The 21,539-nt window shown below is 39.8% G+C and overlaps 1 protein-coding gene across 3 annotated transcripts in view; it reads left to right on the top strand.

Annotated features, from left to right (window-relative positions):
* The first annotated feature begins 2,739 nt into the window (after window positions 1-2,739).
* The window catches only part of ankrd12 (ankyrin repeat domain 12), a 150,719-nt gene continuing 131,919 nt past the window's right edge, over window positions 2,740-21,539 (top strand). Inside the window, exon 1 of one of the 3 annotated variants that reach the window (XM_052022995.1) lies at window positions 2,740-2,959. The gene's annotated coding sequence lies outside the window, so the exon portion shown is untranslated. The remainder of the gene's footprint in view (window positions 2,960-21,539) is intronic. The other 2 variants (XM_052022996.1, XM_052022997.1) reach the window with 2 other exon arrangements.

The following is a 21,539-nucleotide window of genomic DNA, read 5'->3' as shown; positions in this document are numbered from 1 at the left end:
TAGGTGGAAGGGCATGCTGTGATAAGAACATTGTGATTCTTCAACAGGATATAAATAGATTAAATGACTGGGCAAAAACCTGGCAAATGGAGTTTGCTATGGGGAAGGGCAAGGTCATGGTCATGTACTTAAGAGGAATCAAGAGGCAGAATATCTAAATGGAAACTGCAAAATGAGTGGAGAGAGGTGTTCTCATGCACAAATTGCAAAGGCAGGTCCAACAGATGGTTAAGGCAACAAACAGCATGTTAGCCTTTAATGCGGAGGATGGAGTTTAAGAACAGGGAGATTTTGTTACAGTTATACAGGGTGTTGATGAGGCCATATCTGGATTATTGTGTAGAGTTTTGGTCTCTTTACTTAAAAAAAAGGATATAATAGCATTAGAGGCAATCCAAAAGAGATTAACCAGCCTAATTCCTGGGATGAAAGGGTTATTCTGCAAAGAGAGGCTAAACAGTATTACTTGGAGTTTGGAAGAATGAGGGGTGACCTTACTCAAACAGAGGATCCTAAAGAGCCTTGTTTGGGTAGATTTTGAGATGTTCTCACTTGAGGGCAAGTCATGAACTAGGTGACATAGGTACAAAATAAGGGTTCAGTCATTTAAAACTGAGGTGTATATAAGTTTCTTCTCTCAGAGGGTAGAGAATCTCTGGAATTCTCTGCCATCCAAGGGAGGTGAAGGTCTGATCATTAGATATATTTAAGGTTGAAATAAATATTCAAGTGATTGAGGAATTGAGGTTTGGGGAACTGGCAATGGACAAGGCCAGCATAAATCAGCCTGATATTGAATGGCGAGTGAGGCTTTAAGAGCCTAGTGGCCTACTCCTGCTCCTATTTTGTGTTCTCAGTTTTGTAGCTCAACCATGCCTTTTGCCTTCGTAGATTTCCCTTTCAGTCTCTGTTCAATGAGACCTGTCCTCTTACGGCCCTTTTTCTGTTTACCCGCCTGCAGAATATTTATGGAATCACTTTCACGTTTTAATAGTCGTTTTAAAAAGGGCATAAAAGGAAAATAATTGACTGCATCTCAACCAATTTAAAATGGTGTTTGCAGTCAAAATGAATTAAACATAAAAAATAAGTGAATGCAGATTGTCACTGAAACTCGGGCACACGTTTATAGATCGATTTTGTCCTTTTCCGAACATATTGTAATCGTTAAAAATGTTAGATGATCAACTGTCTGAAACCCACGTCAATATTAAAAAGAAAATCACAAGCCATGTTAATATTAAATTTTTTTTATTAAACTACACGGAACCATACAGGAAATAATAAGGTCTTTAATAGGCCATGTGCATAACAGGAAGTACATACTTTAAACAAAAACAAGTTTTCAGAGTTCAGCTAAAATAATTGCATTTTCCCCTCTACACGACACTGGCTTTTGTTTTGAACTATGGTAATCAAATACTTGGGGATTGGAAAACATGCCCTTAATTTTATTTACACTGCAACGACCACAGTACTCCGGATCAAGCCCGTGGATTGCCGTTTCACTTTCTCCACTGCAGACAGCCCAACACCGCACTCCCTTCCCTGCCCTGCCCGCAACACTCCCAGGGATCGCGCATGCGCCCCGCCATCCGGCCGCCAGGCTTCCCCCTCGCTCCGGCAGCAGTCGTCTCCAACACTTTCACTAAGATAACGCTTCATAAATAATTCACAAATATATTTCCGTGACATTTGAACGCCAAGCAGGACAACGAGGAACATCCACCAAGCTCCGCACTCGATCACCCCACCCACATCAATCCAGTCGGCGCCAGTTGATCTCCCCCACCCCGCGCATGCGCGCACCGCCGCCAAGAGCCGAGGAGGTTCGTGAACCTCTCTCCGCCCCCCCCTCCCCCAACGCTTGCCCCTGCTGCGCCTGCGCAACGCTGCGACAGTCGGACAGGACGCCCCATCCCCCACAACAGCAAGGCAGGCTACCGCCCTCCGCGCCTGCGCAGTCACTACTCCCTCGCCCCCACCTCTTCCCCCCCTTCCCCCCCCCCCTTCCCCCCCCCCTTCCCCCCCCCCTTCCCCCCCCCCCCTCCCAGTGAGTCTCCCTCCAGGGCTGGCAGCCGGCGCGCATGCGCACTCGCTGCCTTCCTCCCCACCCCCCCCTCCGCAGCATCGCCGACCACAAGCAAGCTACCGCATACAACAGCGCCTGCGCACATTCTTTCTACACCCCACCATCGACAGAGGCACAGCACAAAGCACCGTTCCGCATTTAATCCCCAACCGCGTCCTCAGCCCCATCTACACACATGACCGACATCAAAATCAACATTCATTTTTTTTAAAACCAACCGTCTTGCAGGTCAATCTTACCCACCGTGCCACCGAACCAACCTGCACTTAAAACAAATGCAAAAGCCACTTTTATGAGACAACTGCTCGGTATTCTTTCGGTCGTTGCAGAGCCCTTTTTTTTTCCCTTTCTAGAACTTTCCAGTCTCTTCGGAGACGTTACGTCACAAATTATCAAGCCCCGCCGATGAATGCCGGGAACTGTGGCCTGCTATCATAGTTCTTACACTTGTAAGAATACAAACCGTTTTAGAGGGGGGGGAATAACCGAGGCACATCCTAGAGAATTGAAGATTGTTTTTACATTAGGTGCTATTAAAATTGTAAATCGATGACAGGGCCCGGCTGACGTGCGACAGTCGACCAATCAGACGGCCCGTAACAAAAGCCTTGGGTTTGTGGGTCACGTGAGGGCGTTACGTCCAACCAGAGGAAACGTTAGGGCCGCGGAAAGTCAAAGGCCGTCCCGGAGATGGAACCTTATCAAAGGTCTCGCCGTTTATAATTTCTCTCTTTTTGATGTTATATATTAACAAAAAAATACGTTATAGTGTCCGTAGTGCGTTTTCCGGTGGGACTACAGCGTGTGTTGTTTGTTTGCAAGTCCGGAAATTTTTCAGCGCGTTTCCTCACACGTCCCTTCCACAAGGTAAAGGCCGAGAGCGATGTGATGTTTTAATGGAAAGAGCGAACGGAGGCCCGCAGCAGCAATCGGATATTGTGTGTTGTGCGGCTGGGACATGGCTGAATCAGGAGGCGTGTATGAGCCTCACCTACTCCTGTGCTGAACGGCGCATATCTACATATTTCGAGGGGGGGAGGGGGGTGGAAGAGCGATTTACATTGTTTAATGTTACCGACAGCTCGCCGTTCTTTTTGTATTTCCTTAAGGTCTTGCTTTGGTGCCTTTCCCAGTGGTTTAAGGGGCTTCTCTCGTGATTGTGGAGTACATATTTGCACGGATACTAATGAGTACTGCAGTGACTGCAGTAAAGAGGTAGATCCGTTTAAAGCTCTTTGTTGATTGAATATATGCTTAAATGCAGTCGAAGAGATTTCGAGGTTGACGTTGACAGAAGTGGTTTGGTGTCCTTTTTAAATGAAGCTAGTAAGATATGATTCAACAGCAGCTTCTCTTAATGCTGCAGCTTTGTGAGACACAGTGGTGGTGACGCGTCTGCAACTGAACTAAAATGGCTTTATGCTTGTAGTCGCTTAGTGGTAAAGCAGTATTGTATATGGGCTGTCCGAATCCTTTTGACAAATAATACCAGTAAAACAGTAATCCCATAATGACATGATGCTGGTGTAACGAAAGGAAGAAACGAAGTCTTGTCAACCATTTCCTTTTAAGTGTTGGATGATTGAGGCGCAGGATGGTTGAGACGTCGTGGTGGGTGGTGTTTGGGGAGAGGAAGGGAAAGTGATTCCAAATTAATCTGTTGCTAATTGGACGTACTATTTTATGTTAATAATGAGTGAAGTAGATTTAATTTAATTCTTTAGACTTAATTATGATCAGTAGTCCGGTAGCATGAAATACAATTGTCCCAGGAATGTAGACATTTTAAATCTCAAAAATCGTGATTTTTGTTTTTGTGTGTACATGTCTGTCTGTGAAATCGGATTTAGATCACGAAGGGAATCGGGACCAGTTTTACTGTAAACAGGAAATGGTTTATTGTTGCTTTTAAAAGCTTTTTTCATAGCGGCATAAAAATGTGCGCAAATAACTGCTCTTTCAGTGAGCTTGAAATGCAGGTTCTGGCTATGAAATAGTTCGTACTGCAGGCTTTAACAGACCCTGATGGCGTTAATTTATTTTCACCCCGCCCCCCCGAGAATACGCAAAGTGGGGCGGGGGGGGGGGGAAGAATATCTTGATACTATGATCGCGCATTTATTGTAAAGGATCTAATTAACAGATTTGTTAATTTCTGCTTTTTAGAACAATGCAAATAGCATGTGGAAATTTATGTGAAATCTTGTCTTTTGTCATTGAATAGCACATTTTTCCCACCCTGTAGCCTGTGGAAGAAGCCAAATTTCCTTGTCTTTTATTTTGAGCCACATTTGTCACTTCCCTGTGTCTGAGCACATTCGATATATATCAAGAGAGTTAATTTAAAGTGGATGTATTTGTTACCTATGCTGAAGGCTGTTTTCTTAAACTTTTATGCTTCGAGTGTAGTAGCATTTAGGTAGATTAGAAACCGTACGCATGGTTTCCTATTCACTTTTTTATATTACACCTTTCTGTCACCCACAAGCAATGTCAGCTTTTGTCACAACAGGACCCCAACTCTGTCTTTACCATTAAAGCAAGACCCTTACTTGCACATTCAAATATCTGATGATTAATCGTTGGTGAGTCAAAACTTAAACCAAACATTGGTAAAATTAATCATTTAATCTTGTGGTATCCCTCATACCAAACATGTGGATAATGTCACAATGGGCTAGAACATAAATAAAATGTATCTAGCTGTAGGAAGCAAAATAGATTGAACAGACCTTAAGAAAATCAAAAATACTTTAAAGGAGCATTGAAAATAAAAGGTTTTTAGTGTATCATTGAATCCTGGATGAGCTCATGTTTCTTTGACTGTAATGCTGATTAAAAATGAATGTTTCTCTTTGGACTGTGTATTTGCTTCTGTCATATGAAGCAGGAGTAGGCCATGAGGTTCCTTGAGCCTAGTCCTCCACCAGTAAGGTTATGGTTGATTTGATCTGCATCTCGCATTCACTTCCTTGCCTGTTTCCCTGTAACCCACGGAGCCCCAACACAAAATCTACATGGGCCTTAAATATATTTAATAATTCGGGCTCCACAGCTTTCTGGGTTGAGATTTCCAGAGATTCATAAATATTCCCAGAGGAAAAATTTCCTCTTCTGCTCCTGTCTTAAGTGTGTCCAACCCTTTTGTTCCAAAACAAGGCAGATAAGTTCTAGATTCTCCCATGAAGAGAAATGTTCCCTCAGCAAATACTTAGTCAGCTCCAAGTGTAAGCTGTATCTGCTAAGTGTTTAGCAATTGGTCAACTCCCTCATCCAGGAATCAACCTGTTGAACTTCTGATTGCTTCCAGAAGGGCCTTTTTTTTTGGTCAGTTTCATCGGTTTTATCATTCTTAATCCAGATTTGGGATAGCCACATTCTGTTTAAGTTTTGCATAAACTTTGTACCTCATGTTGTCCAAGGTTAAGATGCAGAATCATATAGTACCAACTGTGATCAGTAGTTTTCAATGTGTTGACTGTGCTAGTGTTGTCTTTCCATTATTTCCATGCCAGCAATTCATTTAGTCACATTCCTCTCTTTCTTCTCCACAACCCCATAATTATTATTTTTGCTTTGTGCTTGTCCAATTTCTTTTTGAAAGCTTTGATTGCTTGTTTCTATGAGTCCTTCCTAAGTGTGGTGACCAAAATTGGAAGCAGTGGAAGAATTGTGGTTTAACCAGTGTTTCATGAAAGTTGAACATAATTTCCTTGCATTTGTACTCTACATTTCTCTTAGATCCAGGAGCCCTTATGTTTTGCTAACAACGATCAACATTTTCTGCCATATTCAAAGATGTGTGCAAATGTGATTGCAAAAGCTATTTGATATTTACAATTAATTTTAGGATATTAGTAGAACATTTTTTGCAAAGTCATGGTATTGCTGATGAAATAAGTGTAGAGGACAGGTTGGTCCCTTTGATATTTATTGTGGTGCTCACAAAAGCTAATTACTTATTCCACTTCTCGAGAATGAGTTCAAAATTCAGTTTTAAAGGTATTTTTTCTACAGTTTAACCTGTGTGGATTTTAATTTCACGTTATATAAAGTCAGCGATAATAAATCTGATTCTGATTTCAATAGCACTTATTGTGATGTTGCAGATATAGATTGAATGCTGTGTTTGCCTTTGCAATGACTCTCGCTGCCTATGCTTCAGAAGTAGCTAATCAGGTTGCGATGTTTTGGGATGTTCTGAGATCATGAAAGATGTCATATAAATACACATCTTTTTATCCAAAATATTCACTTTAGATTTTACATTTATTCTAGAATTATGTTTTCATTTTGAACTGCGAATGAAACTAGAGTTAATCAGTATTGAGCCCAAGACAAATGCTACTTTAATTGTTCTATTTTTGATCTTTTTACCTGATCAAATAGATTGATAATTTGGAGTATAAACTTTTCTCTCGGCATAACAGTGTAGGTGTAGCATAGGATGTCTTGCCACAAAGTAGTTGACTTCTCCCAATTTATTTTAGTCCAAGATCAAACAAGGTGCACTGTTTGCATTTTTCATACCAGCATAACTTGCTGTCACTGAATTGCTGTTTTATGCCAAATTATTGTTATTCTTAGCTCGTAACTTCTTGCTACTGGATGTTAGCTATCAAAATTAGTTTCCTGCTGGACCCTTGCAGTGATTACAAAGATAACCTAATTCAGTCATTTCATGAGACCGATAAGACGGGTTCAAGTCTCAGAAAGGAAACTGTTTCATGTAACTTCATTTTTTTTTATTCTTCTGGATTTCTTTTGACCATTTTAATTACTTTTATAAGAAAATGCAATTGTTTACAGGGCTATTGTTGAAATCCACTTGAGATAGGTGGTAGTGTTTAAATAATGCAGGGAGGCTACATATATTTAGAGTAATCACGTTATGATGTATCACTTGCAGGTAAAGGAAGTAGGAATAAGAACGTAAGAAACAGGAGCAGAGTGGGCCATCTGGCCTGTCGAGCCTGCTCTGCCATTCAATAAGATCATGACTGATCTGGCCATGGACTCAGCTCCGCCTACCTGCCTTTTCCCCATAACCCTTAATTCCCCTACAATGCAAAAATCTATCTAACGGTGTCTTAAATATCTTTAATGAGGTAGCCTCTACTGCTTCCCTGGGCAGAGAATTCCACAGATTCTGGGAAAAGCAGTTTCTCCTCATCTCTGTCCTAAATCTATTCCCCTGAATCTTGAGGCCATGTCCCCTAGTTCAAATCTCACCTACCGGAGGAAACAACCTTCCTGCCTCTATCTTATCTATCCCTTTCATAATTTTATGTGTTTCTATTAGATCCCCTCTCATTCTTCTGAATTCCAGTGAGTATAGTCCCAGGCGACTCAATCTCTCCTCAAGCTAACCCCCTCATCTCTCTCAAATTTGTTATGCTCTAACAAATTAAAGAGAAAAATACTGAACATATGGAGAGGTACTGAAAATGATAATATAGATGATGTGTAGAACTCCATGCTTAGGGTGTTGCAATAAGTACATCTGTATCTTGGGAAATGAGGGAAACCCAAAATTCCCTCATTGAATAGTCTGTTATTAAAGTTCTGGTAACTTGTTAATTGGGTAAATTGACTTGACTGGGTATGTTTTCTCACTAACCTTTGGTTCAGTTCCTTATGCAGCATGTGTATACTGTAACTGAAATATTTGGCTTAGTACTATGTTTAAATCCTATTGATCTAGGCATTATGTGAAAGGAGATGGGAACCAGTTGGATATTTTCCTGTTTTACCTCATATAAACAGTGCATTCAAAACTGTAAAAATAGCATTATGTTTTGAAAGGAAAACTGCTTAATGTATGCATTAAAAGCATATGAGCACATTTGGTCTTCAATGCCTCATTCAGATTTGCAATTTAAGTAAAGCATAGGTGTTCAGTGTTTTAAAAAGACATTTAATCAGGAAGGGGATCACAGATGTTCATGTGCATCTTGTGTCTTTCAAACACTCAAGTCAAGCAATGATTTTCAGGTTTTAAATAAGTCAAAGTTTTACATCTTCAGTTTTCAATGGCACTGTTTTAATAGGTACTGTTGTATAAGATACGAGTTGTGTTTGTTAATTTGTGGAATTTCTTATTCTTAACGACACTTATAGAATAAAGTTATTTTTTTCTTCTTTTTGAGTGGGCATTGTTTGTCAGTGCAGAAATTAATTGCATTTTGTTTTCCTTCTATCTAGTCCTTTCATTGCTGTCTATACTCAGAACTCAGGAAATGTTTGAATATGGTTAGTATGATCAGTAATGATGTCAACAGAATTGCAAATCAAACTCATTTCTATCTTTGTCAAACATAGTAACATAATTAGAAGCAGGAGTAGGCCATTGGGTTCTTGGAGGATCAAGGCTGATATTCTTCCATAGCTCCATTTTCCTGCAATATTCCTATATCCCTTGATTCCCATAATACAAGGGCTTCCCGTGACACAGTATATATTGCATGAGTTTACTAATGGGTAGTGTTAGGGTGTTTATTCAATGAAATAAAAGAATTATTTCAAGTATGCGATACGATATGGGTACCTGTAGAAAATGGACGTTTCTGACTTGTGGAGAAGTTGACTCTTGGAACGTTCTCTGGAATGGAACCCAGGGACTGCCTGTATCATGAAATCTTTTGATCTCCGATTTGAGAAGATTGTCAAGTTTATTCAACTCTCTGGTAGAGAATTCCAAAGGTTTACCATCTACCAAGTGAAGACGCTTCTTTTTGTCTTAGTCGTACGTGGCCTACACCACAGGAAACTGTGACCCTGAGTTCTAGGCTTTTCAGCTTTGAGAAACATGCACCCTGTAAGATTTTTGTAGGTTTCATTAAGATCATTTCTCTTTACTCTAAATTCTAGAGAATACAGGCATAGTCTATGCAATCTCTCCTCAAACAGCAAATCCATGATCTGAGTGACCGTTCTGATGAATTAAACCAAGATTTTTTTCAAAAATCAGAACTGCACAGTTAATACTAAAAACGCTCAGCAGGTTGTGCAGTATCTGTAGATAGAGAACAGGGTTAATGATTCAGGTTGGAGACCCTTCATCAGAACTGGGGAAGTAAGAAAATGGGTTGTTTTTAACTCGTAGAGGGGGCTGGTGAGGAATGGTTAGCACAAAGAAAAGATTTGGTGGGGTAAGGCCGTGGTTGCCGAGGTTATTCTGTTTATGGAGCCGTCTGGTAATTAAAGAGGGCAGTGAGAGAGGAAAGAAACAACAAAGGGACATGTTAATGCTGTGCAGTGGAGGTCAGAATTCAGAACCGGGTTTATTATCACTGACATATGTTATGAAATTTGTTGTTTTGTTGCAGCAGTACGGTGCAAGACAGACAAAAATTACTGTAAGTTACAAAATAAATAAATAGTGCAAAAGAGGAATAACAAGGTAGTGTTCATGGACCGTTGAGAAATCTGATGGCAGAGGGGAAGAAGCTGTTCCTGAATGCTAAATCTAAAAGCAAAAAGAGAGTGCTGGAAATGATCAGGCACTGTCTGTGGAGGCAGTGAAGCCAAAATGAGCAAATATTATAGATGGATAACCTTGCAGCAGAACTGGCAAGTTTTGTACAAACAGAAAAAGCAATTAATGGAATTTGTTGAAATCAATATTGAGTCCTGAATGTTGCAACAAACCCAAGGGAAGATGAGGTGCTAAATTTTTTTTTAAAACTGCAGAGGCTGAAAATCTGAAGTAAAAACACAAATTGCTTGAAACATTTAGCAGGTCAGGCATATCTGTGGAAAGAGAAACAAAGTTAACGTTTCAGTCAAAAACCCTTGGTCAAAACTGGAAGAGAGGAAAAACAAGTCAAAAAGCCAGAGTTGGATGGAGAATTAAAATGTCAGGTAACCAGAAGCTTGGGGTTGCCCCTGCAGAGCCAGATGACTCTGTAAACAGCACAATTCCTTGGCAATCCTGGCCTCGCCCTTTTGGAGGTATTAATCTTTGTTTATCCATCCTTCCTCTACTCTCTCTGCAACTTAAAACTAACCTGCTTTCTTATTTTCCCAGTTCCAGTAAAGGGCCTTCAACCTGATGTGCTAACTGTTTCTTTCCACAGATGCTGCTTGACCTGCTGAGTATATCCAGCATTTTCATTTTTTAAAGGTTTTTTTTCCTTCCTGCTAGGCTTAACTCCTGAAGTTAACTGCATTCCCTTTGCTCTCACAACCCTGGTAAAACACTTCCTTCACATCACAATGTTTTAAATACCATTTTGGTAAAAGGCTCCAGTTGCTTCTGTGTGCTTTATTTAATAATCTATGTTGTTTCCCTTCTCACTACTATTCCACCTGTTGAGAAAATTATACTGCTAGTGATTAGTGTGTGACCACAAAACTTAAAAGGACAGGTTAATGTTTTCTCTGTGTAGAGTATCAAATTGTTTCCTTCCTGCTGATTTTTTTTAAATTGAGAAACCATGAAGGGAAAAAGCATGTAACACAAAAAGCTGCCAGAATGACTAAGAGTGAAAGGGAAGTTAGTATTATTGGGAAGTAGTGGAGAAGTAAATAAGCTTAATGTTTTTTTTAATCACAAAAGGATAAAAACAAAATGGAATCTCTCAGCTTTTAAGTGCTGAGAAGGTAAAAGGCTACATTTTAGTTTTGAAATCAGTAATGTTTCCTCTACACCAAATACAAACGATTGTTCTGTATTTACTTGAATATGAAACTGGGCTATCATTTATCTAATTCTAGCTGCTGTACATTGTAAACAACAGTTTCCAATTGGCTTAAAGCTGATACTTGGTGATTTTTCAGTTGAATTCCAAAATTGTTCCAGTAGGCTAGCATGTAAACAAGCCATTACGTTATTTGTGATGGAGTTCGCTAGAGTCCTGAAAAAAATCTATTTTTTTATTCTCTCCCCCCCCCCCACCCCCATTAGTACATGTGATTTAATGTTCCATAAAACCTCTACGAGACTTGAGTGCATGTTTGATCGCTTAATTGTCTTTCAGCTCTCTCTCCAGTTATTGGCAGAGTAGTTTTTGATTTTACTGGTCAAAAATTCATAAAGGATTAATGCAGAAAAGAAGGGAAAGTGGAAAATTGAGGATGAGAAAGGCAGTTATTAAATATCACAATTTTGAGGTATGGTTAATTTCAGCATGATGCAATAGCAAGAAAATGATTTTGTAGGAAGTTGAGCAGTTCAACTAGTAAACTGTCTGGAAAAGATGTTTTGTGAGATTGTTCGTTACCATGTGGAATCTTTCCTAAGTGACATGAATAGATATAATGGATCATACAGTCATGTTACTAAAGTAGAACTTAACTATTAGAAATTGAATGTGAATGAAAACTGCAGATGCTGGAAATGCTAGGCTGGTCAGGTTAGGAAGTCCAAACCCTATCTTGATTTTTAAAGTGAGGCTTGGTGAAAGGGTAAACAAAATTGTGTGTGTGGGGGTGGGGAGGGGGGCGCGGTGGTGGGGGTGGTGGTGTTGCTTTGAATGCTGTAAATTGAGCTTCAGGTTTCTGGTTGTCTGAACTCTCAGAACCTTGATCAGTTCCCTATTGAATGCTTGCAGAAAATTCGCACGATGTGCATACAGCAATTTATTCCAGAGGTGTGTCATTGCAAAAGAAATTTTTTCCTCCTCTGATCCAAACTAATATTATGCTTTTGAAGCTTGTACTTAGGACTTCATATTTTTTTTATGCCTGTTTGAGCTTAAATAGCCTATCATTTTGGACCATCTAATTATGTCATTATTTACATACTTCAATCAGAGCTCTGAAAAGTCTATGTTTGCAAATATGTATTTAAAATAAAGCACCCCTTAAAGTGTGAAGTGGTATAGCAACTACCTTATCTCGCCTAGCACCCTACATTCTCACAACAGCATTAACACCATCCTAAGAATAAATATGAAAAAGCTCAGTGATTTGTACTTGGAGTGTTGGAAAGGGCTTTCTATACGTGATTGGCAAGAATTCCAGGGCTAGTGAGTGGAAGGCAGCAACAGCTGCACACAAATGATACATTACTCAAATAGATTTCTGGAAGAAATTAAAACCAGTAGAGCATGAAATATTTCTTATGAGAATTCAAAATTAGCTCCATATGTACAAACAAAAAAAAGGATACTAGCTTTAAGAATCACTTTACAAAGAAGACTGAATTTAAAAGATTAACAAAATCAACAATCTGAAATATCCCTGAATGAGTGTATTACAGTAATATAAAAATGGCAGCACAAGCATTGTGTCAGAACTGTAGCATGTGGATATTTGTGGAGAGTGAACTCTTCCAGAACGGCCACACCTGTGGAAAATATCTATGTTAAGTCAGTTCAGCAGAGTTGTTAAGCTGAAGCACAAATTAGTCAAATCACAAAGGAGCTGGATAGGAATCTCTGGATAATTTACTCCAGATAAGAGTCTGACATACATGGATCTCCACTGATTAATTAAAGATTTTCCCTACTTCAAAAAGCCAGAATTGAGGTTGTTCACTGATGATTGAACAGACTTAAGTTTGATATGTAACACTGCATAATAAAGCGGCCCATGGCTATATGTAGCAAGACTTGGACGATATCCAGGATTGGGAGAATAAGATTTATGCAGCACATGATTACCCTTGACTTCAAAGAAGCATTTGGCATCGAAGATCCTTTATAAAGCCTTCTATAACGTATAAGTAAAGAGTGCCAGGATGAGTGCGGCTCCAACAGCACTCAAGAAACTCAATGGTATTTAGGACAAACAAGCTTGCTTGATTGTCACTGTATTTTCCACACACATCAGTCCTTGAATAACCTGAATAAAGTGGCTGCAGTGTGCATCATATACAAACTATACCAGGAACTTGCTAAAGTTCTGCAGCACTTTCTAAACATGTGACCTCTACCATTTTTAAGCACAAGGACATCAGGCACATGGCATCACCAAGCAACTGCATGTTGCCCTCCAAGGCACACAATGTTCTGATGTTAAATGTTATGATGTATTCTCTAGTCTTGGTGCTCCGTTGCTAACAATGCTGAGGGAATATCTTAACCACAGAGACAATTGTTCAAGAAATTGGCTGGTCACAGCCCTATCAATGGGCAGTAAATGCTGGCTGTGCCAGTATCTCCACCCCATCACCTCCAACATTTCCATTGATATTCCCACTAAAATCATACAGGAAGTGAGTTTTCAAATATTTACCCAGTTTTATCACTAAGCCAATATCCACCTCTGTAACCTGACTCCCTCCTTCCTCACATTAACTCACCTGATGTTGGAATGCTGGTCTTTGCATTCGCTTATCTCCTAGTCTTGAATTGCAAGCCTGGTCAGTCTCCCATCTTCCATAAACTTGAATTCATCCAAAGCTCTGACTATATCCTTGCACCAATTCCATTTCACTCCTTACTCCTCTGTTTGCTGGCTTCACTTCAGTTATTAGAATTCGCATTCCAGTTTTCAAATCATTTCGTCTACCCCTATTGCTGTTAAATCCATAATTCGTCTCCTTGAGAATCTTTGATTTTAATCACTCTTCTATTGGTGTTATGTCTTCACCTACCGAAGTCATTAGCTCTGAAGTTCCTAACACTCTCTGCTTCTCTTTCCTGTTTTACAACACCCTTTTCAAACCTTTTTGTTTGACCAAGCTTGGTTAAGTCCCCCAATAGCTGATTATTTGGCTTGGTGCTGAATAATAAAACGCAAATAACAATTTCAGTAACACCCCTATGAAATACATTTCATTAAATTAAAGGTGATGTATAAATACAATTGTTGACTGGGAAAGATGGGTTTAGTAATGGTGGTGGCATTAGATATCATAGCTGCTAGAGACCTGATAGTCGTAATAAATAGTTCACCACTTCACATGCTTTAATATTGCTTGTAATATCTGAACTTTAGTATCAGGTTGGTAAAATTGTTTGTTGGTTTCTAGATGGTGGAATGCTTGCACGTGTATTCTATCCCCACTATTATTCAATCTCTACTGTGATAGAATATTAACCAATTCCCTGGGTGGGGAGGAGGAATCCAAAAAACACTCATCTCAACAAATTTTATTGTTGGGCCTTTATTACATTCATGTTTGTGGAAACTTGCTGTGCCCATTAGCCACTGTTTCCTACTTCATAATAGTGGCTATAATTTAGAATTGCTTCATTGTTTGTCAAGTGCTTTGAGATACCATTCAAGTCCCTATTGTGATGAATATAATGTTCCTTCATCAGGAACAATTATTACTATGCACTGTCTATAGAATGGACTGAAGCATCTTGGCAAGGTTTTCTCACTATACTTGCTAAGCCCATGATGATCACCTAGAACAATAGGAGTAGAGTGGGCATGAGAACAAAATTACAGACTTCATTTATACTAAAATGTGGATATATTGTCATTCTTTTGTTTATTGCTGGTTCAAAATCCTGGAGCTCCAAACCAACAGTATTTAGAAGAATGTCTGGCTCACTACCACCTTGAAGATGTCAGCAACTATCATATCCTGAAATGATTTTTTAAAATTTGAAATGTTGCAGTAAGAGACTATGAAAACAGTGAGAGGGGTGGGGGAGAATGGATAAGATGGTAACAAATTACCTACAGAAATTGGTTCTGTTGAACTAATGGGTGAGCAACAAAACTTCAGAAAGATTAGAAGATTAACTAAGATACTGATGAGTCAGTTCTAGAGTGAGGTGAGTAAAAGAAGCAAAGTAGAAAATTTGTATTATAGAAGACTTCATCATAATGATGATGAAGAGTATTCTTTGCAGTTACAAAGATGACTAGAATTGTGTTGCTAACCTGTTATTGGGGAGGGATATCTCCCAAGCAACTGGAAGAAGTGGGGTTCCTGATAATGGTGTTACACAGTGCAATAGGTCTATTGCCAAAGACAACCAAGTGTGACTTTGTAAGTTTAACTTGTGCAGGCTATGTCATCATCTGAGAGAAATTAGAGCTCTTTGGTTGGAAACACCATCATGATTTGAGGATAATCTGTAAAGTACATCTACAGGCATTTGAACACTGAACAAACTTGTAACCTAAAGGACAGGGGTATCTGCTGGTCGAGGACACACCCCACTAAGAACAAAGAAAGGACGAAGACTCTTGAAGGATTGTGAGGTGGCCAGAACCTATTAAAAGGAAATCCTCAGTTGGAAAAAGCCAACCAACAACAACTGGACTAGACAAAATCCTTGCTGAAGTACTAAAACATAGCAGTCATAACCACCTTAAAAACAGGCGACTTCTGATTGCAGTGTTTTGAGAAGTTTTCCTGCTGTAATTGCAAGGATTTTCCTCAACTTCCTCCTCCCAGAAGCCTAAGAGTTCTGCCTATGCAGTGATACAGTGAACAAGATACTCATTGTGTGAGAAGTCCAAGAAAAATATAGAGAACAGCATCAGCTTTATCTTTTTTTTTAACTTCAATAGCTTCAACCCTCAAATGAGAGGAATTGAGCAGGATTCTTCTCCAATTTGTCATTCCACCTTTACATTATCCTTGCCAACAAATCCACTGCAGACTCAATCAGGTGCAGACAAGAGTCAAGCAAGGTGGTGTTACCAAAACAACTCCTGTCTCAATCTTTGCTGCAGTATTTCACCTCCCCTCAAGTAAGCTCCCTGCTAGAGTGGAGCTAATTTACGAGACCAGCAGGATGTTGTTCAGCTATTGTGGCCTACATTCCAGAATAAAATCAGTCCAACCTCAATCAACAAATCAGAGTATATAGACAATGCTTATGCACATGGACACCAAGCAAAGTTCTAAATCATGACTGGTTCTTCAGCTGTTCTTCATCAGCCTGCCTCATTGCAAAATACTATTCCTGATTATCAAGAAGTCTAATCAGATCCTGGTCAACTTAAGACTATTTCTCTATCTCACAAACCACCTCTCAGTGAGTACAGACATTGGAGATAGTGGTAGATTTCATCAGCAATGTGCCCTTCACCTAGCTGAAGAAAAATGTATGTGAAGGCCAAGACCTCCAGGCCCTGCACCAAGCTTGTGTTCTGCTGAGCAGCAATGACCCCTGCCCTCCTATATATGGAAATGATAGGCAGCTAACAGCATGTATTTCAAAGTACTAACTAATGCAGCTCCATAACCTTGTCAAAATCTGCTGGTATGATAGTCATACCAATGTCCTCTTCCTCCACCAGGCCAGTTTCTCCAGCATCAAGGCTCTGGATGCTTTCAACCAGCTCCTGATGCCCAGGCCACAATGTCTGTTTGCATATCAGACTTCTGAACCTCTATCACAGCAAACAATAGATTAAATACTTCAAGGACATCCTCAAAATCTCCTTGAAGGAATGCAAAATCCTTGCTCACACATTGGAAACCTTTGGGCCATAGCTATTTTAATGGAGAAGCATATGGGAAGACAATGGTGTCTCCAAACATGCGGACGCCAACCACAAACAGTGGAAGGAGCGCACAAGATTCCAAATAACCTACCCTGTCTCCCATTAAGTAAGTTCCACTTCACTCCTCTGCAACAGGATCTGTCGATCCCACGTGGGATTTGTTAGTCACATCAGAATAATAATGGATGCAAGTTGTCCTTGGTTCCAAGGGGTATACTAGGAAGAACAGTAATGCAATAAATTTTGAAATGGAGAGGTGGTACTGCAAAATTGGAAATGCTCATCAGACAGCGCCTATGGAGATAAAAACTATCGAGTGTTTCAGGTTGATGATACCTACTGAGTGTTTCTCATGATAAACTCAACATTGTTGCAGGTTGCATATTGAAGGCGAGGGTTAATAAATTGATTTATGTGTGGATGGTGCTTATCAAGGTGGTCAGTGGTTCTACAGTTACTTTGCATTGCTGATTGCAACTTGGCGTCAGCAGCAAGTTTTCTGGAGGTGTAAGCTTCACCCAAAGAAGTGGTTTTTGCGGTGCAGCTGAAAGCACTAGCTGAAAATAAGGGAGTCCATTTTTTCTGACAATTGTGTGCATGTCAGCAGGCAGTTTTCCTCTTGGTTGGCTGCAGGTCCATGCTTTAAAATATGGTTTTGAAGCAGCTTTGCTTTTGAAGACTTGTGGCTATACTATTGATTTTTCTGATGCTGGGGAATTTTATTGTGCAAAAGCAGTTTTATGCATTTGACAGCCTTCAGATTGCAGAAGTGGTTCTGTACTATAACTGCAAAATCAGTATCTTGCAATTCTCAGCACTCAGCACATTGCGATTTGCAAACATTTTTGTTTTTGTAGTACATCCTGGCTCTTGCTTTGCTTTAAACCATATTGTTGGAATTGACTTCTGATGGAGTTTACAGATATGTTTGGGAAAATCAACCACTATGTGGCTGGCACGTGTAGCTGTCTGTTGATCCCTCTGCATGTGACAGAAACATTGTAGTTAATAAGGGATTCTCTCCCCACTGTGGTTGGATTTAATTTTTGCTCTCCTCGTCTCTGTTCAGCAGCCAGGATGAGTGCCCATTGACTAGGAAGTCATGAAGATAAGACAAGTAGATAAGTAAGTAGTTTTGTGTTGGTTGGCCGTAAGGATTCAGAAATGGCAGTCACTCACATGGGTGAATAATAAACTCCTGATTTGTTATCTGCGTGGTGTCATGGATGAATGGCTATGTATGGGGGGCGGGATGGAGTTAAGTTATGGCCAACTGAAAGCACAGATGCATTAATTTTGGGTCTTCATAGAATCATACAGTAGTGAAACAGGACCTTCAACCTACCATGCCCAAGTTGAAGACAGTACTCATCTGCACTAATACCATTTTCTTGCAATTTCTATGCCTTCTCAATTCATATGCTGGATATTCAAGTGTTGTGAGAGTCTCTATTTCCATCTCTTCAGAAATGTGTTATAGATTCCAAACATACCCTGGGTGAAAACACAATTCTTCCTCACCTCCCCTCAAATTCTACCAGGAGGAAAGTTTTTTTGTTTTACTGTCTATCCTATCTGTGCTCCTTTATAATTTTGTATACTTCAATCAGGTCCACCCTCAGCCTCCTCCACTACAGGGAAAATAAATTCAGCCTACTTAAACCCTTCTTTATAATTGAAACACTTAATTCCAGGCAATATCCTGATGAGTTTCCTCTGCACTCTCTCCAGTACTGTAAAGTCCTCCATATAGTGTGGCAACCAGAATTGCACACAGTGGTTAGGCCACAGCTTGGGTAAAGTTGTATGAAAATGTACCATTAACCCCTCTGCTCTGATATTCTCTACTCTAGCTCATAATGGCATAGCCTTGTATACCAAGGTCGCTCTGTTGCTTAATACTCCCTAGGGCCCACCATTCATTGTGTATGTCCTAGCCTCCTTAGTCCTCCCAAAGTGCATCACCTCACACTTTTATTGGGATTAAATTCCATTTGCCATTGCTCTGCCCATTTTGCCAATTGGTCAATATTGTCCTGTAACCTAAGACTACCCTCCTCACTATCAACACCACCAATTTTTGTGTCATTTGCAAACTTGCCAATTGTACTCCTACATTCCCATCCAAATTTGTTAATGTATATAACAAGCCGTAAGAGTCCCAACACCGATCCCTGTGGTACACCACTGGTCACAGACTTCCTATTACAAAAACAGCCTTCCATCATTGTCCTGTGTCCTATTACTAAGCCAGTTTTGGATCCAATTTGCCAACTTGCTGTGGATCCTATGCCTCTTCCCTTTTAGACTAGTCTTCCATGTGGGACCTTGTCAAAAGTTGGTTAGTATTCCATAAAGATTCCCAAGTCAGAAAATAATTTTAAATGCATTAATGCTAGTTTATGGAGCAAGGAAAGATCAAAAAATAGTAAAAGGCATGGAGCTTGTTTTGATTATCCATGTGTTTACATAATGTTGGTATGTATCGGTTAGCGTAACGCTTTACAGCACCAGTAACCTGGGTTCAATTCCCGCCGCTGTCTGTAAGGAGTTTGTACATTCTCCCCGTGTCTGCGTGGGATTCCTCCAAGTGCTCCGGTTTCCTCCCACATTCCAAAGACGTACAGGTTAGGAAGTTGTGGGCATGCTATGTTGGCACCGGAAGGAAGCGTGATGACACTTGCAGGCTGCCCCCCAGAACACTATGCAAAAAATGCTTTTCACTGTGTGTTTCGATGTACATGTGACTAATAAAGGTATCTTATCTGAGGACTCCATACAATGCATGATGTTTGAACAAAGGATCTTCCTCCTATTCTTAATCAACATTGTACTTTGTAAATGCTGTTACATTTATTCCTACAATATTTTGTTCTTAAGTTTCCAGTACTTGGATTTATAGTTTTTCCAGTTTTAAATTATACAGATTAGAGTTTGCGGTGTACTTTGTTTTTTGCTTCCAGCTCACAACATGCTTGTCCATGGAATTGTTGATTTATGTTTAGTTCAGTGAAAAATATCATTTGGGCATCTAGCCTAGTCAGAAATTTCATCAGCATTCATACAGAATTGGAGATGATGGTTCTAGTGATTCCTCTACATCTGTCAACATGCTGGACTCACTTAATTGGGCCTGTGCCTCAGTCACTTCCACCACAGCAGCCTCTGGCACAGCATAAATAACTATTGGACATAATGATCCTTCACCAACACTGCAGTAGAATCAAAACTCTCTTTTGGCAGTTACAACTGAGAGCTCAGACTTCCAGTGTTTGAGTTTGTATTGGTGCCTGTGTAGAATTCTCAATTCTCTCAGTTGCAGCTGCTTCCTCCATTTGTGGAATGAATTTATAATAATGAAAGGAGTTGTCAAAAATCTACGCTTGCAAGCATCCAATGTAAATGGCACTTTGGTGTAATGCAAGACCATCACTTTTTGTACCATTGTTGCTGGGATATTAAATTCTTTGTATAATCATGCCTGCATCTGATAGGTAGATTGAAACATTGGTCTGTTAGTGAGAATATTTACTTCAATGCATTTAGACACAGACATTTCCTCTGAACAGCCCCATTATATTTTTTCTAGATCTTTCTTCAGGTTGTATAGAGGTTCTCTTTTTATTTCCCTGTTGAGAAATTATGAGGAAGGAGCAGTCTGCAATGATGTTGTGTAAGTCTTTACAGTGCTGAGTTGTGGAGATGTAATAGAGCATCAGGCCATTTCTTATTTTAATTTTACATGGTATAACAAAACAATCTCAGGATGTCTTTGTTTATATTTAATATTTAAGCTATTCGTTGCACAGTTCTTATCAGTAGATAATATTTGATAGAAGCATAAAAATTGTAAAATTTTTAAATTGTAAAATTATTAAATGCTTTGCCCTTAAAGTGCACCATTTAGCATTAATTCCCAATCTCATTGAAATTGGCCAAAAAGATGCTTAAAATGGTGCAAGGGTGGTTTACGCCTTGAAATGCATGCTGAAGTGAGACCTGGTGACTAGATGACATACAGATGCTTTGCTATGTTTCATTCTGAGAAGAATAGCAGCCCTGAAGTGTACACCCCATGACAGGCAAACAGCAGCAACCTGTGGTATGGCTGTCATTAAGAAGTCTGAGGCTGTAGGGGAGAGGAAGGGAATTTTTGCATTTATTTAAAGGGACTTGCAAATTCTAGTTAATCAGATACATGCTAGGAGGGAGGTCCCAGAAGAGTTAATGAGTGATTGCAACTTGGATCAGTGCTGCGTCCTTGAAATTTTGCACTTGTATATAAATGTCTTGGATGTAGGCACAGAAGGAATGTTTGCTATATAAATAAGGTGAAGCACGTGGCCAGAGATCTGATGAATGGGATACAATGTAAGAAAATGTGAAACCGTCCTCGTTGAAAGGAAAAGTATGTAAATAAAAAACATTACCTGAATGGCAAGAGGGTGCAAAAAGATCTCGTGCATGAATCACAAAAGGCTAATATGCTGATATAGCAAGTACTTAGGAAAGCTAACAACATTAATGTTACTGGAGAAGGGAATACCAAAGTAAGAAGGTTCTCATTCAGTTACAAAAGGGCATTGAGACCACATCTGGAGTACTGTGTATATTTTTGTCTGTTTGAGGAAGGATGTTAATGCATTGGAAACATTTCAGAAAAGGCTTGGTTCCTTATTATGTCATGGTAGGAAGCCATTTGGTCAATCAGTTCTGTCTTGATTGCTAACAGAGCAATATCCCATTTTCCCCATCTTTGTATCCCTGTAGCTTTGCAATTTATTCTATGTCACATGCCTATTGAGTCCACTTTTTAATTCTTTTTGCCACTTATCTATACCAAGAAGCAACTTGTAATAGCCAATGGACTGACAAACACACTTTGGGGATATGGTAGAAAACCAGATGTCAGAAACCCATGTGTTCCCAGGAAGAACTTGAATTTGGATCAAACCCAGGTCTCTGGAGCAATGAGGCACTTGCGCTATGTGCTCCACCTACATGCATACTAATACCAGGACTACTTGGGTTGTGGTACAAGGTAAGTTTGGACAGATTAGGCTTGTATCTGTTAGACCTTTTG

Source organism: Pristis pectinata, chromosome 9 (genome assembly GCF_009764475.1).
Source record: "Pristis pectinata isolate sPriPec2 chromosome 9, sPriPec2.1.pri, whole genome shotgun sequence".
Taxonomy (NCBI): Eukaryota; Metazoa; Chordata; class Chondrichthyes; order Rhinopristiformes; family Pristidae; genus Pristis; species Pristis pectinata.
This window is presented reverse-complemented; position numbering and strand designations above follow the sequence as displayed.